Here is a 23,796-nt window from a genome sequence, read left to right on the forward strand (position 1 = left end):
GCATGTATGTGTATATTAGCATGCAACTAGCTAAAAGAGATAGAGGAAGACAGAATTATTTATTCTCAACAGATTCTAAGTACACAATTAGGTGATTTCTGGACTGCATTATATGTTGGAGCACCAGGATAAAAATGGTAGTATTTGTGAACATTTTTCTTAAAACATTTATTTTAATCCTTACACTGTTTTGGTTTGTAAAGGTCTTTTATATAAAGACCCTAACACCAGTATGCGCCTCAAACGTGACAACAACAAAAAAAAAGTTGAAGTGCTCTCAGTGAGGGAATGCACACTGTTCAAGGAGACCCTGCAGTAACCTTCGACCTATAGCCAGCGCGACATTCCTCTCGCAGGCAGAAACACATCTGCCTTTTGCTCCAGACCCGTTTCCCAAACCCCGCTTTTCCGTCACTGGGCAGCACTTTGCTTCCATCTTGTTTCTGGAGTCGTCGGCCGATCGGAGGCGAAGTTAGAGCTATTCGGCTTTGTTGAACAGCTTTTTAGGGCGCACAGTCTAATAAAGAGCTCGAGCTCCGGGAGAGAGGCATCTACATTAATGAGGCTCGCGCTAACACATGTAGCAACACGGCAATCATACTGGCACCACTCACTGCAATGGTAATTTGTTTACTGTTGATTAAATATTCATGGGGAATTAGCCGTGAGCCTGCCAACAACCACTTGATTTACGCTTTGTGTGTGTGTGTGTCCCTTTTATGAGCAATGGTGATTCTTTTTTCCTCTCTAAATTCTCCAAAATTAATGAGATTACTCTACTTATATCCTTACGTATAGCACAGGAAAGGTAGATAAGTGCGTGCTAAAAGGATTGCATTCGCACCTGATGATTCCCCCTTGATAATCATCAGGTGATGGTGTTATTGTGATCATCCGTTTCCTCCGGTTGCCCTTGACAACTGTGAGAGAGAAAAAAGAAAGAGATAAGAGAGGGAGGAAAATGAGCAAGAGCATTAACAATGAAGACGTGTTACTATGAATTTCGTCTTATTGATAACAAATTCTCTAAAACAGGAGAATTGAGTTTGATGCATCAACTGATGTATGTGGGGAAAAAAGAGCCAAAAACTCTCTCTATATTCTCCTTGAAATGTAAAACTTATAATATTCACGCCTCGCATGCTTTTGCACATTTTCTCATGTTGCAACCACGAATCTCATTTGTATTCTATTGGGATTTTACATGACAGATAAAGCAGTGCATAATTGTGAAGCGAAAAAGGAAAAGTGTGTTGTGCATATCAAGAGGCATCTTTTCATGCAGTCATACAGCTGCACGTCTTAAAAACACACCGAGACTGAATTGTTTGAACACAGGGTGTTCGGCGCACCATAGATTTCTCAAAATCTATCAGAAGGCCTTAAATTATCTTAAATTTATTAAAGAAAAAAATTAATTAGCCTTAATAATCAGAAGTCTTACATTTTGTGATGGCGGAACTATTTAATCTTATACATTCTATGTAGGATCTTTCCTCGCTGGACTTTTCTATCAGGCAAAAGTTAGACATCTTCACTCACTGCGTTCTGTGACTCAAGGCAGTTAAGACTACCAGTAACAAGCTACTAATACATGCTAGTTTGCAAGCAAACAAACAAGTCATTAGCAGCTAGCATATGGCTCTCTAGGTAGGTAGCTAGGTAACTAAGAATGGCTTTATTTGCTAGCTAGCACAAAAATCAGCCATTGGCACCTAGTGTATGGCTTATTACCAAGCTATCTAGCAAACAAAGAAAATCATTAGCAGTTAGCTTCTGGCTCTTTTTCCAACAGCATATGGCTCTCTAGCTAGCTAGGAAACAAAAAAAGCCATTAGCTGTTAGCATCTGGCTCTTTTTCAGACAGCATATGGCTCTTTAGCTAGCTAGCAAACAAAAAATCCATTAGCAGTTAGCGTCTTGCTCTTTAGCAGCTAGCATATGGCTCTGTAGCTAGCCAGCTACCTCTCTAGCCACATTCCATGTGAGAATCCCAAGGCTGCTGCCATGAGCCGCCACAAAAGAAACCCAGAAATTTCACGGTTTTGGTCACCTTTTCGTGTCGTGATACAGGTCTTAAATTTTACTCACAATAGTCTTAAAAAAGGTCTTAAATTTGAGTTGGTGAAAGCCGCACAAACCCTGGAACATCAATTTCAAATATTGCCTTATATTATCTGTTAGATTTACAGTACAGACCAAAGGTTTGGACACAACTGTGTGTCCAAACCTTTGGTCTGTACTGTAGATCTGGACTTTAACTTAATTATAACACATGAACGTCCTCTGATCGGGACCAGAAGTCTGCAGCTCCAGTCCTCCAACGCCATGTCCTCCTGCATTTTGGATTCGTCCCTGCTCCAGCACACCGTTCCCTGTATTTAATCTATCTTCAAATCAATTCTGACTAGCATCTGTGGAGACAAGAGTTCTGCCACCACCGTGTTTCAGTGTGGGGATAACGTGTGCAAGGTGATGCACGCTGTTAGTTTTTAGCTTTTTATTCGCGAAATAGAGGAAAATTACAAATAGTTTTAATTCTACTTCACTGCGATGTCCTAGTCTATCACAAACAACCCCGATAGATACTGTTGGATTTCGTGGATGTGACATCACAATGTGTGTCTCTTTGGTAAAGATTACAGAGTTTATAACAAGTATTTCACTGTTGGTGTTTCTCCGTTTGAAAAGATGCTTTGAAATGATTTAGATAAATCCAAGCTAATGTCTCCATGGTGTAAAAAATTGTTCAGGAAATAAAGACAAAGCAATAAAGATGCCTGTCTCTCTCTGCCACACACACACACACACACCCACACACACATGCACCTACTTCATGCTCTCCCTGGGAGCTCTGCACAGGCTGTCAAATTTCCTCTCTTCCTCATCCAACTGTTGCACAGCGTGAGCAGAAACCGGAGCCGAGCAATGAAAGAAACTTAGAACTGAGAGATAATTAGTGTCTCTGTGTTTCATATCAAACCAAGGGCAAATTACCCCACTGCCATAATCACCAGGCAAACACAAACGTATCGTCGCACACACACCCTGTGTTAATCCTTCGCTACCAGAATACACAGTATTTATTTATTCTGTCATAATATAGCTAATATAATAATCGGGGTATAGCCTTATTCAATTATCTGCACAGGAAATATTAGTTCCTTTAAAATTGCAGTGGCTTTAATAAATATGTTTTTTTAATACAGATTTGTTAAACTGTTGCCATGTCATGACACCATGTTATGAGACATATAACCTGCGAAAAGATTGATCTCCTCCACTTCTTCCTTGAGCTGTCAGAAGAAGTCCACCACTCTCAAGCAAAAACAACCAATCAGAGCCAGGGTTGTCTCTGATTGGCCTTAGTGCTGACAATCAAAGTGCTAAATGTGCTAACAGCGGAGGAACAACTTATCGTTACATGAAAGCTGTTTATCTGCCGTCACTGGTGGTCATGCTAACTAGCCGTGGGGGACGAGACGGAGAAACACCAGCAGCAGCGCCACACAAGACTGTGATTGACAGCCCTAAACCCCGCCTCCTAGCTCTGATTGGTTGGTTCTAGTTTGCAATGGGAGAAGGCAGAGGAGTTCAATCTTTTCACAGGTTATCTGGCTCATATTAAACTGTGACGACGCAGTGACCATTTCAACAAATATGTAAAATATATATATTTTTTAAATAAAATGTACATACTGCAGCTTTAAAAGGTTACAGTCTTTGCCATGTTTTATAATGTGGACACACACCTTTACCGGGAAACAAAATTATTTCCAGTAATGCTACATAAGCTAACAGATTAAAAAAGTTAATCATTTCATGATATTTAAGTAATTATAGCTACATCCATATCGTTTGAAGGAATAAACACGAGGCTTTGTACTCCATATAATGAACATTTAGCTCACATGGAGTGGAGTGGAATGTATTATTACGTTATCATGTCGTCACCTTCTTAAAATGTATTTTTGATTTTTTTTGCTAAAAGTAATTTTGGAGGGGCGTGCCGTGGTGGCGTAGGGGTTAGCGCGACCCATGTTTGGAGGCCTCGAGTCCTCGACGCGACAAAAAAAAAAAAAGTAATTTTGGAGGAAAACCATTTTAAAAAAATCACAACCTCTTTATTGCCAAAACTATTTCTTCTAGGAAGGTGATAATATTAAAATTTTTTGAAAAATCCATTCTTAAATTCATAATCACCTTGTAAATTTAAAACCAAACACTTCAAAACACAAGACAAGAGAACGGACAAGGCAACTATTTTGTGCTGATCTTCTAAAATTGGGAAAATACAAGAAAATAGCAATGCGCTTGAACATGCCCACATCTACAGTTAATTAATAAAGGTTGGAAAAGAGTGAAAGAATGGAAAGACAACCAAGCCCATCTTTAAAGCTTATCGCAGCAAAGTGGAGACCACTTGACTCTCTGCATCTGGTGGGAAAAGATGCAGAGGCAGTATCTTTCTTTCAGCACCCCTACTGGTGAGTACGGTGGAAGATCTGTGATGCTGTGGGTCATTTCTCTTCTGAAGGGAGAAATGAGAGAAGCGGGGGGGGGGGGGGGGGGGGGGGGCAGAGAACAGAGCAAAAAGAGAGAGAGAGAGAAAACCTCTGACTCTGGACGACTCCAGCGAGATCGTGGAGGAGCAAAGGAAGGTCAGCGGCGACGAATGGGCTGGTCGCTTCACCTTTTCTCACTTATTAGTAAAATGTCATGGATTTCTTTCTCTGTAGGGTCCAGCGCTGGAAACATGTAATGGGAGAGAAAAGAGATCCACGGTGCATCAGTGAACGGGGCTCCAACAAGTGTGACGATGGCAATTTAGTAAAAATCTTTTATTTTTAACATCTGCACTGTAAAACCACAAAATCTTACCAAACAGGATTGTCTAGTTTCTAATGTAAACATCTCTAAACACCTGAAATAAGACAAAACTAGCTTGCAGGTAACTTTTCAGTAAGATTTAGCAGCTCGTTTTAAGTCAATAACTCTTCACTGTTAATTAACAAAACGCTCCACTGGTAGATTTTTTCACTTATAACATGGGAGGGAAAAAACCCCGTCTTGTTCTAAGTGAAATAATCTGCCAGTGGAACTAGAACTTTTCTATCAATATACAAGAATTACTAATGCAAAACAAACTCCTATATCTTAATGAAAAGTTATTTGTACTCCAGTTTTGTCTTATTTCAAGTGTACAACAATATTTCCAATAGAAAGTAGGAAAAAATAATACTCTTTTTTTTAAATAAAAGGTTTGTAAAGTTTTCAGCCGTTTTCATATTTATGAATACAAACCCCCCAATTCATTCTCCCACACGCTTCCATAAACTCGCCCTACACACGTTTCACTCAAGCGTTTTGTGTTACCCAACGATTCTGATCTCTCCTTGGCCCCCAAAACGAACGACAAAATACATTCAAACATTTTCCCCGTCATTCTGATCACAAAATGAAGTAAACCACAAAGCACTGAGATGTGTGCTCGTCAAAGTTATAGCGACAAACGCTGCTGGTCAGAAAGTACCCGCATATATTTCAAAATCCAAACCAAAAACATTTCTTTCTTCTTTTTTTGGGTTCTTTTTTTGTCCCCAAAACAAAAACTTTCCTGGCCACACTTGCTTGTTAATCCTTGAGATTTCAAACAGACCACTTCCCCCTTGTAAAACAGAAGTTAATTATTTTAAAGACGGCTCTCCTGCTGAACTGTGAGACTCTGAGGGTCATCAGGCGGCGCAGCCCCTGCCCTTCCAAGGTCATAAAGGGCCCTTAATGGGTTAAAGGAACATTATCTCAATTGATCTGGATTCGACCCGGTCCATATTGATCAGGTAATTAGGAAAAGAGGGGGGAGATAAATGAAAAGACGGATGGGGCCAGCTCTTCATTAATCTGGAACAAAGCCAGTCACAGGCTGAGCTCCGTCTTTAGCTATTTTCGGCCCCTCCGTGATACAAGGAGTGCGGTTTTACGTGTGTGCGGGGCTCTTGCTCTGCTCTTGCATGTGTAACTATGCTGCCACCTAGTGACTCCGTTCCGTTTTAAAAGAAACGGTGAAGAAAGAGAAGCGGGATTTGACGCGGTGGAACCGAGAAGGAAAATGGAGAAATGAGAAACAAAAAAAAAACGAGGTGAGGCTTATCTGAGCTGCAGTGAAGTGAAAACATTAGGCTCTCTGGGTGCATAAATTATTTAAGTGTTGCTAGCCATTTCCCCTTTGATCTGCGAGATGGGTGTAATGATTTTTTTTTTTTTTTTTTTTTTTTTTAGAGCTAATGAGGCAGGAACTGGTGGGAGGGTTGAAAAGGGGAGATGAAGAGCAGCAGCAGCAGCAGCGAGAGCAAGAAAGAGAATAGGATGAAGCAGGTCAGGATGAGGGCAATAAGGAGAGAAAATATGTATTCAGTTATTAGTCTGTTGTCATGACACCTGAAGATTATCAACGCAGTTTGTTTGGTTGTTTTTGGAAGACAAGTTGAATGTTAACATGTCGCTGCAGTTGATCCCGAGTGCAAGTTTTCAGCAACTCAAGGCCAAATTAATCTTACACATAATCTCTTCTCCTCCTACTTCTGTTCTGTAATCATACAACAAACCATTTTTGCACCCATGTAATTAATGATCAATGTATTCATCTGAATAGTTCCGTATTTTTGATCAAAATCAAACAGTCAGAAAAAGAAAATATGTCATCTATATGTTATCTGTTCATACAGTATATATTATATTTTGAAAATTTTGAATTTTGTCTGTTCTTATTTTGCTTATGTTGATCCCTGTTCTGGCCATTTAAACATGAAATATTATGACTTGTATTCAACCAGCAGTAGTCCACAGCAACTTGCTGCTGGTAGTTGTAAACCAATGGGAGCACAGAGCCACGTTTCAGGAGAGCCTGCAAGCAGAATGCAGGAAAAAATTTGAAATCACCAATCGTCAAAGCAGGTTTCAAATGGGAGGTGACTACCAACCGCATTCAGCCCACCTTTATTAAAACTACAGAGAAAACAACCAAGAAAATTAATCAGCTCTTGTATTTGTTGCACTGTGTGGAAACGGAAAGATGACTTGAGAAAGGTCCAAAGGAAAATATTGTTTATTATGAAATTGCTCGTTAGCATGAAGCACATTAGCCTACCATAGAGTACATTAACTTAGATTAATGCACATTAGCCTAGCAAAAAACAAAACACATTATTCTAGCACAGAGTACATTAACTTAGATTAATGCACATTAGCCTAGCAAAAAACAAAACACATTATTCTAGCACAGAGTACATTAACTTAGATTAATGCACATTAGCCTAGCCCAAAGCACATTAACCTAGCGTAAAGCACATTAGCCTAGCCCAAAGCACATTAGCCTAGCATGAAGCACATTAGCCTGGCAGGCAGTACATTAACTTAGATGAAAGCACATTAGCCCTAGCCCAAAGCATATTAACCTAGGTAAAGCACATTAGCCCAAACACATTAGCCTAACATGGAGTACATTAACCTAGTTCAGAGGTGCCCAAAGTCGGTCCTCAGGGGCCCGGCATCCTGCATGTTTTAGTTCTCTCCCTGGTTTAACACACCTGGATCAAATGATGGCTCGTCAGGAGAACACTGACATGCTGAAAAGGTTGTTGGTACAACCAGGAAGAGAACTAAAACGTGCAGGATGCCAGCCCCTGAGGACCGACTTTGGGCACCACTGACCTAGTTAAAGGTTATTAGTCTAGCATGGAGTACATTAACCTAGCTTAAAGCTTATTAGTCTAGCATGGAGTACATTAACCTAGCTTAAAGCTTATTAGTCTAACATGGAGTACATTAGCATAGGAAGGACAGCTCTATTAGGAGCTACAAAATCATTTCAAGGTTAGTTTTCTTGCCCATATTTAACATTTGTTGTAATTCAGACGTTTCACCATTTCTCAAGCTCTAAAACAAATCCAAAACTGTCTCACCGAGATGAAAGTAATTTGTTTATGTTGTTCAGGGACAGCCTGCTGTAACTAAGGAGGAGCAACACAGGTAATTTCAAGTTAATTAGCCTCTAAATCTTGGGACATTCTACAGTTATGGGTTTTTTTCCCCTAGACTTTCTCCTCAATTTCCAGGCGAGATTAAATCTGCATCAGTCTGCAGGGAGAGTTGCTGCAAAAGTCAGCTTGTGTGAGAGGAGGTGAAGACTGGAGTGTGCAAAAAGTGTGACGGAAACTGACCTGACCTCAGCAGCAGTCAAAAAATAAACAAACATGGTTGAATCCTTTGATGTGGATCTGGATGCAGTCGCGGCCAACTAGCATAAAGGCACATAAATGTGATGTAGGTAAAAGGATGTTGAGAGATTTCTGATTAAAACGGAAGATGGTAGTCATTTATCTCTAGCAGGTAAAGATCCACAGTGATAATTCTGCTCTATCACAATCTTTACCACCAAGGAGGGACTTTAACAGTGAAGAGCCTGTTCTAAGATAAACTTGCCAAAAAGAAACTAAAAGCATTTTGAAAGCTTCTTGGGGTCAATTTTGATTAACATTACATGGAATGGTGAAAAATGTAGACTTCTGCAAACTTCTAAAGGTGTAAAGTGACTTAAAGCTCAGTTTATTTAGCTCTGATGAGGAGTTTACATTTCCATCCATATGATATTATTTTGGAGACATGTTTACTGTAAAATCCCACTGGGATAAAAGCCTGTCAGGATAACTAATTTTTCTGGACAATAAATTGTCCCAGACATTATCGTGATAAACGATAATATTGTGTGTTCTGAGACCATTTTGTAATATAATGGTAATGGCATAATAATGCACACATTCTTAAAGATCAATAAACTTTGAATTCTAACAAACATATAACACTGGAACTGGAATACATTTTAAATATCCAAAAAAGACAAACAAAACAACAGAAAAAAAAACAAATAAAATGAATGATGAAGTCTCTGTAAACAAAGTTGACCTTCAAAAAGCAGCCAGTTGGGACCGAAACACCAGACTGAAGACTTTTGTCATCCAGTTTTTGGTAGAAAGAGAAAAAGGATAAATTATTGGTCTTGCTTTAATTTATCATGTGATTAATTGATTTATTGTGACAGGAATAACTGGGATAAAAGCCTTCTAGTAGATACTGCATCTTGGTTTTCTGCTCTCCTTCCATCAAAACCCTGATATTATGGTTTCTAGTCCTCAAGAGGGCTTCCATTGATTCTTGAGTCTGTGACTTAAAGACTGAAGTAGATGAAAGTAATCAAGAGTCCTCGGATAAACTGAATCCAGATCACAAATGTTCATGTATACTGTGCTGAACTCGTTCATTCAAATTCTTCAAAATGGAGCCATGACTGCTATTCTTTCAAAGGACAATAGCAAGTGATCTTTGCCTAATTCTGTATTTTTGTAATTCCTTCTTGTCCTCTCAATCCAAAGCCAGTCGCTGCCCATGGCTGTTCATACTGAACACTGTCTTTTCCGAAGGTTTCCTTCAATTACACGGGAGCGATTACTGTCACAGGCCTGCTTAAAATGAAGGATTGCTCCACAGTTATTGGCTGGGCTTCCACTGAAAACTTTTCACAAACAGGCATTATGTGATTAGCTGAATTTTCGCTACAATTGGACTGAATTGAACTATATGTAAGGGGAATACAGCGAGGCAAATTAGATTTGAAGCAACTAGACGTGAATGACCTATTTGTCTTTTAAAGTACCTTGAGATGAAATTTGTTGTTAATTGACTGTATGAATAAGCTAATAGAACAGAATTGAAACAGAGTGTGCCATTCAATGGACAGAAAAAGAAGGAAACAGAGAGAAAAAGAAAGCATTGATACTTTTTGTGTTATCCGTTGAAGCTACTGTGAAATGTAATTGATCGAGAACATTTCTGGTACCATTAGAAGTCTATTCCACTGTGACATCGTTGCTTTGAAAAGCTCAGGATCACTCTGAACTTTTCCTCCCTAGACAGGAACAAGTGAGGGAACGGCTGGTGAGAGCATCGCAAGGGCAATTTGGCAGTCAATAAAGCAAGCGGTGGCGAAAACAGTGGAGCAGTGATGGACATGAACCATCTACAGACAATCACAGATCGGAGAGGAAACAAAGAGGCCATTGAGTGTTTGAGTGTGCTAGCTCTTCGCCATATTGGTTTCCATGAGAACCCGAGACTGAGTGAGCAAACAGGTGGTAACCTCAAAGAGCGCGGCAGCAGGGCCGTGTACGCGCCGGGCTGTTAATGAAGCGACACGGCGTGGAGAATTTGACAAACGCACATCGAAACCTGTCCGTCAAAAGGTACCGAGTGGCTGCTGAGACTTGGGAGACAGACAGGAGGATCTTTAAAACAGCTACTCCATGTGTGGGAGAACTGATTAAAAAAAAGAGAGAAAAAAGTCATTGACTCGTACAACAAGCGTGTCCTGAGCTGCTGTCTGGGTGCCTTTCATTTTTCCCATAAACCAATAATTGCCAATTCCTCACAATGTCACAACATCTCAGTGATACTGTAAGGACACTGGGTGGGGACCCGAAAATTCAACCACACACAGGAGTTGCAAAGGAAAAAAAGTTTAATTAAATTTTCTGATACTAGTGCGGCTCAGGATGTGGTCATCCACTGAGCACTGAGAAGAGAGGAGAGAACAAACTTAGCTTGAGGGGCAGGCAATAGTCGATGGTCGTGAGGCAAAGCTTGGGTCAGGGTCCAGAAATCCAGAACAGTTGGAATCCGTGAAGGGCTTGGCAGGGGGGGGTCAATCTGTGGACAGAAAAGGGTCGAAGAAACACTGAAGGCTTTTAAGGAAACGCTGGATCTCTACTGGCTCGTGGCTGTCGATAATCTGGCAAGGAGGCAGAGGCTGAGAGGAGTTTAAGTAGGGCAGGGACCAGGTGGAACAGGTAAGCAATCAGCAGGCGTGGCAGGTGGACTGAATGAGTGTTAACGCACAGCATGGACAGGACAGAACATGGATCATGACAGATACACTAAGCATTCACTTGTTATAAAACACTCATATTAGTACCATCTACCTTATCTTTAGTCTTTTCAGTTTGCTAAGAGGACTACTAAATCAATCACCATGGAAACCACTGGATAAGATTCACTTTATTAACTGGAATCACCCTGAGCTTACTCACTGGCCCTTTATACCTGTCACTGTGGTAATAACTTTCCAACCTTCCTCTTGGCCTGAATGAGGCTATGTCACCAGGTAGGATGGTACTGTAATCTATCTACCTAGGACTTTCTGAATTTTGGAGTTGTACTCTTCTGAGTCTGGTTCCCTCCCCCCCTACACACACACACCTCCCTCCTGGGCTTTGTATGGGAACCTACTCTCTGACTGAGTCATGGAGGTTTGGGCCCTTATGTCTACAGAGTAAAAATCATGGTGAGAATAATGTGCTGCCGCTTTACTCTTGCAATTCCAAACCTAATTTTATTGAACAGACGGGAAATGTACTTGAATCTCCGAACAACCTCGCTCCTTCATTGACTTTAGGAGACGCAGACAAGAACTTATCTCACTCTTTATTAACAGCTGCTACTTTGGCGCAGCTGCACCTCGGCTGACGTCACAACGGCAAAGCAATTTCTTGAGACTGCTCCAGAAAAACCACTGCTGACCTTTTTACCTCTCAGCTATTTAGTGTTTGTGTCTCTATGGTGTACCACAAGATAGAAAAGCTGTATAAAATAGGTCAATGACTGGAGAAAGGAGTCTGGGTCCAGGATGTTCAATCTACTGGCCCCTAGAAGTCAGAGCGGCAGTGCAAACAGTCAACCATACTTAATCATTCCATTTGCCGTTAATTTTATCCCAATAAGCAATCATTTTTAGTGCAACATTATTGAATGGTAAGCTGCCATCTTATTCTGTATGCACCAATCTCTTTAATACAACTAAAGGTTACAGTGGTATCTCTTTTTGTGGGGTCTTACTTCAGTTGGTCCATTTAACACACATTAAGCACATTGGACTACATTGTGATTGCTAGACCTCAGTTTAGGTATTTTTATCAGGCAGGTTTCAACAGATGCGATTGGGGAGGCAATATCATTTAATAACCACAACAACATGGGTTTTTCCACTTCTGACTTCGACTGAGCCAATTATTACTGCCCACCACTCTACTAAAGGACACTTGGTGAGGAACCTCAGTCATCAGTCATCTTCACCACCAGAGGGTAACCTTGGTAGGGTCAGAGTAACATTTCTTATTTTTGTGGCTTGATTGAACCTACTAACTAACCCATGAAAAAAAAACAAATTGAAATGTAATTTTCAATTAGTGGAATACATTTGTGGAAAGTGAACAGTAGGAAAACAGCTGGCATAAACAAATGAAATGTGATTTCTGATACCATGGTAACAAACATAAGTATTCAGAATATCAAAATCCAATTTCTCAATAAATTTCGTCAATATTATTCCATCAGATTGACTACAACTCCTGTGTGCTCACATTTAACGTTTTAGTTTTATGTCTTGCAAATTTTCAACTCAATAAAGTAAATATAAATATACATAAATAAACATCCAGAACAGATTTTAAACATTATACTCACAACACGAATTACTTCTACGTGGGCCACAAATGATTGTGAATATTTAGAAGGTTTTTCATAATGATTGATCGTGGGCAGCTACCTTTCTGTCTGACCCAAACAGCAGAGAAACAAGTCAGCAGTTTTATTGCAAAATCAATAGCAGCGCTGGTGTTAGCAGTCATGTTCTGCTGATGTAAATGAGGCCGTACATGAACAAACCAACAGAGGTGAATATGATTTATATTCAGACAGCATAATTCAGTTCTCTTCCCTCCCTCCAGGGGAAACTGGCAAGACTGTCAAGTATCTGGTTTGACACTTGAGTGAATCTTCAAAGGATTTAGAGAATTAACCCAAGAAGTGGATCGCTAATCACTGAGCCGCTTTGGGTCGACACACGGTGACTCTGACAGATTGTGTTTCACACAATAAGCCGAACGATCGCTGGATGTCATTCACATGGAAGATGGTCAAGAAAAATCAGTCTGTTCCTTTGAAATGTTCAGTTTGGGTAATTAATCACAGAAAAGATCCTCGTTTGTTCATTTTCTTGTATCTTTCATGTAATTTACTTTCATAGCCCATGAAAGATTTAGGTTTAATGCAATCTTCTTATGTCATTGACGGTAATATGAGCGCTCTAGGGTGGTCTAGTCAGCTTTGACTATTTGGAGGGGGAAATAAGGTGATGGCAAAGATGTTTTCCAACTTTAAAGCCTGGTAGCAAAAGATGAATACCTTTGGAAAAATGCAAATTGATTCATAAAACATGTCCTATTACTGTAGAGACAAAGATTTTTCCTCTGAATATCCTGAGATTCCATTTTTATATGAAGAGACAGTAACATGTATTTTCCAGGCACATAGTGTCATTTTATAGCACAATCGAGTAACTATGTTACCTTCAGTTGTTCTAAAAATGCTACATATATCAAAAATGACTTCTGTTTTTTTTATTCTGGAAAGAGGCAGGGTTAACGCCAGAAAAAACTACTGCAGTTCCTGGAAAACGTTCTTGAAGTGGAAATACACCTTTAATAGAAATGAGGGAGAAATGAAACCTACTGGAGGCCTGTGAGATTTGAATGAAGTATAGAAAATTCGGCAGAGGTCCTTCAGTAACCTCCGACTCTAAAGCGTGTGAATTAAATTGTTATTTTTCCTACTGGTGTTGAAAAGTCCTCCCACAAAGATCTGCCACCTTGTCTCCTTCGAACAGCTTGCGGGGGAACAGAAATCTCTGCAGAACGCCAGTCCTTCTAACATCAGTCAAGTTACAAAACAGCAACAACAAAAGAAGAATATATATATATATATATATATATATATATATATATATATACATATTGCATGATTTATAAAGCATTCTGACTCATTTGTGACCCAACATTTTGACCCTAACCACTTCTCGGTGTGTTTTGTTCTCACAGATGGCAGATGTCAGACATCTCTGCCACATGTCGGAGCGTTAATGGGCTCAGTGTGAATTACTCTGGGGTAAAAAAAAAAAACGGTTTAGCTTCTCATAATACAACCAAAAAGACAAAAAAAATGTATCATTTTAAATTACACTCACATATCATTAATTAAATAACAAAACACTTCTCGGAGCGGAATGCAATTATCACCGCGCTTTCATTTCAGCGCGATGTAAAACTTCAATTTGCAGCAAAAGCTCTCTATCCTGTTACACAACTCTTAAAGTTGTAGGTGTGCTGTGTGTGGTCAGCGCATCTTTGTTATGCAAGCATGGGCGGTGAAGTGGCCGTGTAGGTGAGCGTGCGTGTCAATGTCGCACGCCTACGCGAGACATCACATCTCAGCTACAAGTAGTGATAATTGCAGCAGAACAACCACTGCAGGAACATCTGGTGAGATATTTCATCTGTGTTTATGAGTGAAACTAGCAAACTGCTTCACATCACACCTTCCTACACGAACGGAGCATTTGTTGTTGAAACCGTCCTTCATCATTAGCTGCGATTCCATTACAAATGTGAGCAAAATCTTTGTCTATAATCTGCTACTGTAAAAAAAAAAACAACACAATTTCACAACTGCGGTGTATCCGTTGTACAAGAAATTAAATTAAAATCACTCGATAAGTCATTAAAAATCACGGCAATGACTGACGTAAACAGTTACAGATTACATTCATAGTCAGTCATGGTGCTAGCGCTCATCAGGCGTCAGAGCAACAAGCCCTTTATACTTGGGAGTGGCTATGAATGCGGCGTTTTGGGGAAGTTGTAGTAGGTGATGTTACAGAAGACCTTTGGATTCAACACCTTCCAATGACACCCAGTTTTTTATTAAATGTGCGGTGCTGTGAGAGTTCTGATGGAGCCAGCTGCATAATGTCGGAAAAAAAACAACTAACTAAATAACAATGAAGAAGAATACTTCCTGTTATCTTCTTTGTGGTTTCACCAGTAGTAACATCCGGCTGTTGATCACGTCTCGTGTGATGTGAGAAAAGTGTTTCCATTAGTAGTTCTGCAAAATACATTTAGTTCGATACGACTAAAAAAAAAATCACCTCCTCCCTGCGCAAAAACTTTTGATCAAAAAGAGTGAATTTTTTATTGAAAATGGCATGTTTCCATTAAGCAAATTTATTTTTGTAATTACAATTTTCCCAATTCTACAATTAATGGAAATGCAGCTTGAGTCTAAGCGTCAACAGAAGACCAGTCAGCGCGTTTTAAAGCTGATCAGTTAGAACAACTTTTTTTTTAATTTTTATTGTTCTGTCCATGTGGACTGAAATTGTGCCAGCAAATATAACCCCAAGCAACACTTAAGAGTCACTGAGTCCATTCACAGTGGGGGTCACAGGTTCAAATTTTCTCTTTTAATATAACCAGCAGTGTGTGGCTCTAAGAGCACAGCTAGTATGACTCACCTGTAATCTTCCAGCCAGCTAACCTTTTAGCACCTGCTGCACAGGAAGGGAAATTGAAAAGCAAAGATGAGGGGAAAGGTCACAGGGTGCCTCGCCGAGTGAGAACCTTGGCAACATTTTCTAAAAGCAAAAGAAACTAAGTTAGTTTAAGTAGATAATCTGCACCTCCAATTTAAATGATCAAATAGCTAATAAGGGCTTCAAAAAGCATAAAAGTAAAACTGCGATTCAGTACTTTAGGTGTTGTCATAATACAGTTAATATTGTATAAAAATGCTTTTGGCTTTTTAAATTCACAAAGAAAAAGAAAGAAGCTATTGTGTGAAATAGCTTTTTTCCCCCCTGTGTTTGACATGGCTTTGTGAAAATATCGACAATAAACTAACAAAAAAAACCATGAAAATAGTAGTTGTGACATTAGATTACTGAGTAAAATAACCTGAATGTCACTTAGAAACAAATCACAGAAAAGTCATTCCTTCATACAAAAGTTTTAGAATTCGAAAAATTAGGGTTAAGCTAAATTTACTAGCAAAACAGGAAAAACTAGTCTTACTACTGAGTCAGATTAATTTAATGAAAATTACAATGGATTTCTACAAGTAAAAACGTACTTTTTTATCGTAGAGCGGTTCAGCCGTCGAGGAGGAAATCCAGGTGAAATGTGCTACTTTCCAAAATCCTCCACAGCCGATTTTCCACTTTAATGATCTTAAAATCAACCTAGACTCGGTTTTGTGATTAGAAAACGTAGAACAGCAGAATAAAATAAGATACCGACGGGAGAACATTGTGGAGATGAACGCGCTGACGAGCTTAAACCTCTGAGAAGAACCTCAGCTTGAACACAGAAACGTCCAGAAACTCAACACGCGGGGAAATTTATGTAGCTTTTTCTAAATAAATGACTCTGAAAGGGTTTCAAACAACATACCGGTATAAACATGTATAACTGACTTCAAAATGCCCAGGTCTTTAAACTGCAGTACAATCCCATATTATTATCCATCTTCCACCATGCTTAAAATAGCAAGTTAAAGTCTTGACAGTACAATTAGAAAGAGATTAAACAAACCAATGAGACCAAAGTAGAGGTACTACACAGCATCACATTTGGCTAAAAACTGTTTTGCAACTGATAGCAACCAAGGTCTGTAGAGACTGAGGTGCGGCTTTGGGCATAGGATGTTGAGCGTTATAAATTCCCTACTGTTTGCCTTTGTTCAACACTGAACCTATTATTTTACATCAGGCACCTTGTCGGGCAGCTAAGGGGGTCTTTAGGAATATAGAGCCCTTGGCGGGCGGTAGTTCCTGTTACATTATTGATACCCGTATAAAGGTGGGTTATAATGATTCGTTTACGACTGCTAATTATTGCTTTGATATGGAAATGAAGCGCCGTATTTTGGCGCTAATCTTAGCTAATGTTACATAGTAACTTGTTTAACGTTTTTAACTTCTGCGTGGCTTAGAAAATGAGCAAGGGTTACATCGGTAATAGTGTTGTTTGATGTTAATTAGCTAGCCTTCCAACTATTTTTCAGTTGAAGCTAAGTTGAGTTAGCATGTAGCCTGTTGAGACTGTATCTGACAAACTGTAAAGAATGTGGACTGTGTTTCAGTATTGCAGTGAAGCTAGCTGTCCTCCTCCTGTGTCTGGCCTCTCCGCGGTAGATACTCTGAAGCTCGTTAGCGCAACATCACTTTTGCTTTTCTGCCATTTTTTTTTTTTTGTCATGTCGGGGCTTGCAGGACTTGTCCGAGTCACCTTACAGACCCCAAGTGACGCCAACAGCTACGTCAGCCGATATGTGTGCAGCTCACGAGTTTGAGGAGCAAAAAATAGTTTGTGACAGTTTGCGTGCTGCCTTTTATCATCAGCGTCAAAGCTGTTCACTGTATGAATAAAAAGAACGAGCTATTTTCATCTGACACCCCAGCGTGGCTCCCAAATTGCCCATGTTAACATTGATCCGGGCTGACAAGTGTGGGTGGGTGTGTGCGGGCCTGCGCGTAGAGCGGCAGCAGAGCGACTCAGTAGGGTCCTAACCTACAGCTGCTCACAGTGACAACACCCTGTCTGTTCTCATCACTGCCTCACATGAATGTAAACTTTCCCCAATACCCATTTTCCCTCGATTTCTTCCGCTTTAAATACTTTGGAGCGTTGTGCGATCTCTGCCACACCAAGACAGAATAATCTCCTTGTGTTTTTGGTAAATTCTTCTTTAAAAAAAATCTGTTCTATTGAGGATACGGCAGATATATTTGGCAAGGACACAAAGATTTGTTGTTTTTTTGTCAAATAAAAGTCTTGTTTATTCCAGCAAAACATGAATGATGAGCTGGTGAAAATGAAAGATATTTTCCTCAAACGAGATTTTGCATGAAAATGAATGTTGGACAATGTTCAGTAGCATGAGTGTGGAAGAGGACTTGGACAAGTGAGAGCAAAACAAACTAGCCTTAAATACATTTTTCTCTTGAAGAACAAGTTTTAAAGCCATCCGGAGGGGACAGTAGCTGCGTTTTCATTACAAATGTGTGCAAAACCTTTGTTGATACCCTGATAATGTCGGAAAAAAAACAATTCCGCAGTTGTGGTGTTTTCATTAAATAGAAAACGCATTTAAAATCACACGTGAATACGTTTTTTCATGTGATAAGTCATTAAAGAACGTGCTTTTTAAAAATTACTTCCTGTTGTCATCTTCTTCGTGGTTTGTGTCGGCGGCAACATCCAGTTGTTAATCATGTGACCCGTACGATGCCAAGAAAGTGTTTCCATTGCAGTTTTGCAAAATAACCCAATTTCTATATGACCAAAAAAAAAAAAAAACAACCTTATCTTTGCGCCAAAACTTATAATAGAAAAACAATATATTTTTTCTAAATTGGCATTTCCATTAAACTAATGTATATTTGAAATGTCAAATTGCGCAATAATATGGTCAATGGAAACACAGCTAGTTTAGTGTGGCGTAGTGGTAGGAAAGGTCTGCAGTATAAGGACACTATTTATTCTTGACGCAGATATCTAGGGTTTTATTCCTATGACATGACAGCATTGAAAGAAAAATAAATAAACAAAATTGATAGAGAATTTATATTTGTTTTCAAAAATCCAATCAGATTGGAAAAGAAATGCTTTCACCAACTTTCTCCTTAAATGCGTTTTTCCTTAACCTTTACATTGACCTCCTTCGCAGTGATATAATTTCATTTTGCTTTTTTGTCCCTCTCATAAAACTTTACAGTCATCCATCCATCCATCCATCCATCCATTTTCGGTTCACCCTTTGTCCCTAATGGGGTCGGGAGGGTTGCTGGTGTCCATCTCCAGCTACGTTCCAGGCGAGAGGCGGGGTACACCCTGGACAGGTCGCCAGTCTGTCGCAGGGCAACACAGAGATGTACAGGACAAACAACCATGCACACACTCACACTCACACCTAGGGAGAATTTAGAGAGACCAATTAACCTGACAGTCATGTTTTTGGACTGTGGGAGGAAGCCGGAGTACCCGGAGAGAACCCACGCATGCACAGGGAGAACATGCAAACTCCATGCAGAAAGACCCCAGCCGGGAATCGAACCCAGGACCTTCTTGCTGCAAGGCAACAGTGCTACCACTTTACAGTCAGTGTAGGAAATTTTCCTCTGTATCTTCAGGCTCAAATAAATATGGACATTGAATTTCATTAAACCAACATGTAATTACATTAAATCCCCCATCCTAATATTGAAAACTGATTTAAAGCTGCCTGTTTTTTTTCCAGGCTGTATTAAACCTGACAGTACTCAGTCACATGGCGACTCAGTCTGAACCCAAATACGCATTTTCTGAATTGTCTGTTTTATCTAAGGTTTTAAAAAAAGAAAAAGTCATTCGTTTGACTAATTACAGATTCCAGACGACTGTCAGAGTGAACAGCTCCTATTAAGGTGATTAATTATCCTCCGCCGTGTTTAAATAAACAAATTCTAGTTCTTTTAGATTCAGGTCCAGCTTTAAGATGCTGACAATCATAGAGTTGTCTTTCCCTGCTAGAGTCGTAGGTTTGATTCAGCATCTTGGCTCATTTAATTATACTAATTTTATCTCTTCAAGAGCTTTGCTGAGTTGTGGCCTGTTTTCAGAAAACATGCTGCCTCCTGCAAGCTCATCTCTACACCTTTATGTTTTAAGGCTCCAGATAAAGTCTAATGTTTCTTTAGCCAGTGTAGGATTGTGTCACATCAGGTATTTTGTGTATAATTGGTACAAGGTGTGCATTCTTCTACTGTCTTTTCACTTTGATTCACTCCAGTTGGTCCAACAGGATCCAACTGGTTTGTTCACTACGTCAGAAGTTAGTTTCTTTTCTCTCTTTTTAAAAAAACTTAAACAATCTCCAGAAGAGAGAATTATATTTAGACCTTGTACAAATTCAGCCATCTTTATAAAAACGAATATCTCCGCCGCATCGTTTAAAAAAAAAAATAAAATCATATACAACGCATCGGTTTCAGATGCGTTTTCACCCACATGAACTTGCACAAAGTCGCCCGAGTGTCGTTTTGAACATGCCAAACCGATAGGGGGCAGTATAGTGCACCGCTAAATAACCAGCTTAAGTGAGATTAAACAGAGTTTTCGTGTGAAAGAAGGGCCAAAACACATAAAAATGCTTTCCCCCTGATATTTGTCTACGTGTGGCGCTGCTAGAAAGTGAAACTTCTCCCAAGTCTCAAGACATTTGCTGCCTCTATCAGGTTTTTGTCCAGGATTGCCCTGTATTTAGCGTCATATCTTCCCATCAACTCTGAGGAACCTTCATTGTCTTGACCGTCATGTTTCACAGTCTCGATGTGAACATCCAAAATGTTCATTTTGGATTCTTCTGTCACATGTTTCCCGTTTCCCTCACACGTCTTGTGAAAAACTATAAATAGACTTCTTACGGCTTTCTTTCAAAATGGCCTTTTTCCTACCAGTTGTCTATAAAAAAGACATTTAGCAGTCAATTTTATTTATCTGGTATCATAGATAAATCACAATGAAACAATGAAAGAAAATCGTGTACCATGTTTCTCCAACTTCACAAATGTACACTTAATGTCGGTCTATAAGACAAAATAAAGTTTGCAAGGCACTATAATTCTGGAAAACAGAAGGGAGAGGAATACCTTACTTTCTGTAAATGATAAAATTGTTTCAACTGCTCTAATAATCCTCTGTCCCTGGTTCAGGTCTTCTAACCTAATTATGTCTCTCTTTCTGCTATGCCTCTGCCTCGTTTTCACTCCACGTCCAGCTGTGCCGACTCCGACAACCCCTGCAATTGTCTTCCTTCTTTCTCTTTATTAATGTTTTACGCTTTCTCTTCCTCTCACATGCTGCAAGGTTTCTCAGCTGGTGACAAAACGGCGCCGCAGCGCTCCACAGGAAACCTCCTTCAGACACATCGATCACTACAGGGGCCACAAACACACTCACATCAGCCTCTTGCCTCAACAGGAACCAATTGGAACAGTAGCACTTACAGATAAGAAGGACACAACAGTGTGTATCTTTGTAGCCTATGAACACATGGAGAGTCCTACCAGGCTCTTTCTACATTTTCTCATAACTACCTGAAGGTATATGGATTGACAGAAGACACTCCTCTGGTGCTGATTGGTCTTCTGGGATAAAGGCTTCTTTTTGAAGATGGATAGTCAATAAATGTGATTGATGAAACCAACTGCAAAGCTTTTGATAGATTCAAGTGGCAAGAGAGCTTCTTTCATTTCTTAAAGTTAATCTGGGTTGTCTACAGAACTGCCTTAACTCTTTGTGGCAAGGTGTCAAACATAATTTAAGGCTCCCACATACTTGGATGTACTATGAGTATTCTGGGAGCTGGACACACTGTCCGCGGTTGAGATTTCATTGTTGACTGTACAGATTACCTACATTTCTTGTGATAAAATCCTTTATATCCCACAATTTGAATGGGTAATAACAAATTTACTTCTGTGTGGAAGTGTCTGGACAGAGGCAGACATCTTCTTTGAGTCAGATAGGCTGAGAGGTGATGGTCCAGTCAAGTCAAGTTTCACACCATAAAAGTACCATACAGTCACCACATGAACCAAACAAACACTGCATTTTGTCCAATGCCACAAATCCACATTGAATATATTTATCAATGTTTAAGCAACTAGGAATCAAAGGCAACTCTAAACAGGTGGGGCTTTAGCCTTGATTTATAGGAACTCAGCGTTTCAGCTATTATTGGACATTTGTTCCAGATTTGTGATGCAGAGAAGCTGAATGCTGCAACTGTTTCTGTGGGCCAAAGTGGGACTCTGGACTCTGGTTCTTTCGTCTGGCTTGCTCAGACTGTCAGCTTTGTGAACTCTGGCTTCTGATTGACTGAACCATGCGGTCTGTTCTGTAGCAGAAAACCCTAAAGGACAAAGTCAAGTTGCCGTCACTTCTAGATCCAAGTTCCAGGATCTAGAAAATGGAAATAGAAAGCAAAGAACAAAGCATTTGTTATAGGTCATCTTCAACACAAAAAACGTACTCAGAGCTCCTCTCAAGGTCTACTTTCCCATAGCTTAATAAAAACATCAAAATAGTCTGTACTACTTCACCAATGATCACCCACTTCTGCTTCTTTCCACATTGCAACCTTGCGCTCTCATCAACAGACCAGATGAGATCAGATATCAATCGAAATGTGCTGTTCAGACACGGCCTTGTGTGCGTGTGTAAATCAATACATCAATTGTTAGATTAACCGTTTTTAGTTACTCTTTGGATTGTTTTGCCTTCATGTTCTACACTTACACAGAGCTGTGCACTTTAACAAATGCTGTTTTGCACGTGTCACGCTGCCAGGAGCTCACTCAAATTTCCTGGATCACAGGGATCGAGTGTGACATGGCTTAGTTCGCTCCTGCTTTTTGTTTGGACTAATGTCAAGATTCGGGACAAAGAGCTGAAAGTATTTTGGGACAGGCAGAGGAAGAGAAAGACATAAAGACTGAAATACACTGACTGATGGACTTATTCATCGGTTTCAGGATAATGTTTGTCCACAGTTGAAAGGCCTGAGCAGCTGGGACAAAATCCAACCCAGCTGTCTAGCATCTGGACCTGGTAGCTTCATCCAAAGACCCCCTGTGAGATGGACCAAGATTAAAACAGGAGGAGTGACAGATTTAAATTTTATCCAAAAACTATATTTGCAAAAAAAAAACAAAAAACTAATGCTAAGAGATCAGAGAAATAAGAATGAACTCACAAAAAATGTGAACAAACTTACTGGCTGCACAAACAAAACCAAACTGACCTAATATATATACTCCTAAAATATATACTAGCTGATCAGACCATTATAACACACTGGGTTATATTGGTGTATGGGGCTTTAGAAGTGGAGTGCTGTGCTCCGTCTTCCTGGTTTTAGTGAGAACACAAGCAGCAGCGTTCTGAATCAGCTGTAAGACTTTCTCTCTAGATCTTAATGGGACATTAGTCCTTAAATCCTGGAAATGTTCTTCAGGTGATAGAAGGCTGTCTTTGTAACTATCTTTATGTGTTTCAGAAGGTGAAGGTGGCTAGAAGGGTGTCCTAACAATGTTAAAATTTATGAGGTCCCCAATTCTTTTCACAACTTCAAATCAGGCTTACATATCCTTTAAACTGACTTGTGTCCAGGTGAGGCCTACCTTTAGTCTGAAAGTTAAAATTCGATTTGTTCAGTGGGTTGAACTCGAACTCTGTGGCACACAGAGCTTGTTGGCTTAAAGCTACTTAGCAAACACTTTACCCCGGCTGTTTGTGCTGAATAAAACCGTCAGACATCTAAGTAAATGCTAAACTTTCAAAGAGAGAAGTTTTAAATAGCACTGGCAGGCTAACCCATTATCATCACAGCGGTGTGCCGACTCATTTCAAGCTTCGTTTTGACAGCAAAGAGGGGAATTTACATCAACCAAAGGTTCTCTGTGGTCCATCAATTTGCTCTCCTGCACTCTCCCAGCCTCCTCTCCCTCTTGACCTTTCAGGGAGACCTTTAATCAAAGCGGAGCTGCGGCTCCCCGGAGCTGCCGCTAACTAGCGGATCACACATCCCGACAGTGCTGCGGGGATTTGTTGGGCCAGAAAAGTCGGCGTCCTCCTCTTAATCCTGCAGCAGTGAGCTGAATAATGCATGCTCATTCCCCGACGTTGGAAAGCGACTACAATGGCGGCGATGATTCACCCCGAAACACGGCGCTTTAGTGGCTTAGCGGAGCAACAGGAGGAAACTGACAAATGAAAAGGGATGCGTGCAAATGGAACCCTTTTAACGTGGCAG

Source organism: Xiphophorus hellerii, chromosome 14, assembly GCF_003331165.1.
Source record: "Xiphophorus hellerii strain 12219 chromosome 14, Xiphophorus_hellerii-4.1, whole genome shotgun sequence".
Taxonomy (NCBI): domain Eukaryota; kingdom Metazoa; phylum Chordata; class Actinopteri; order Cyprinodontiformes; family Poeciliidae; genus Xiphophorus; species Xiphophorus hellerii.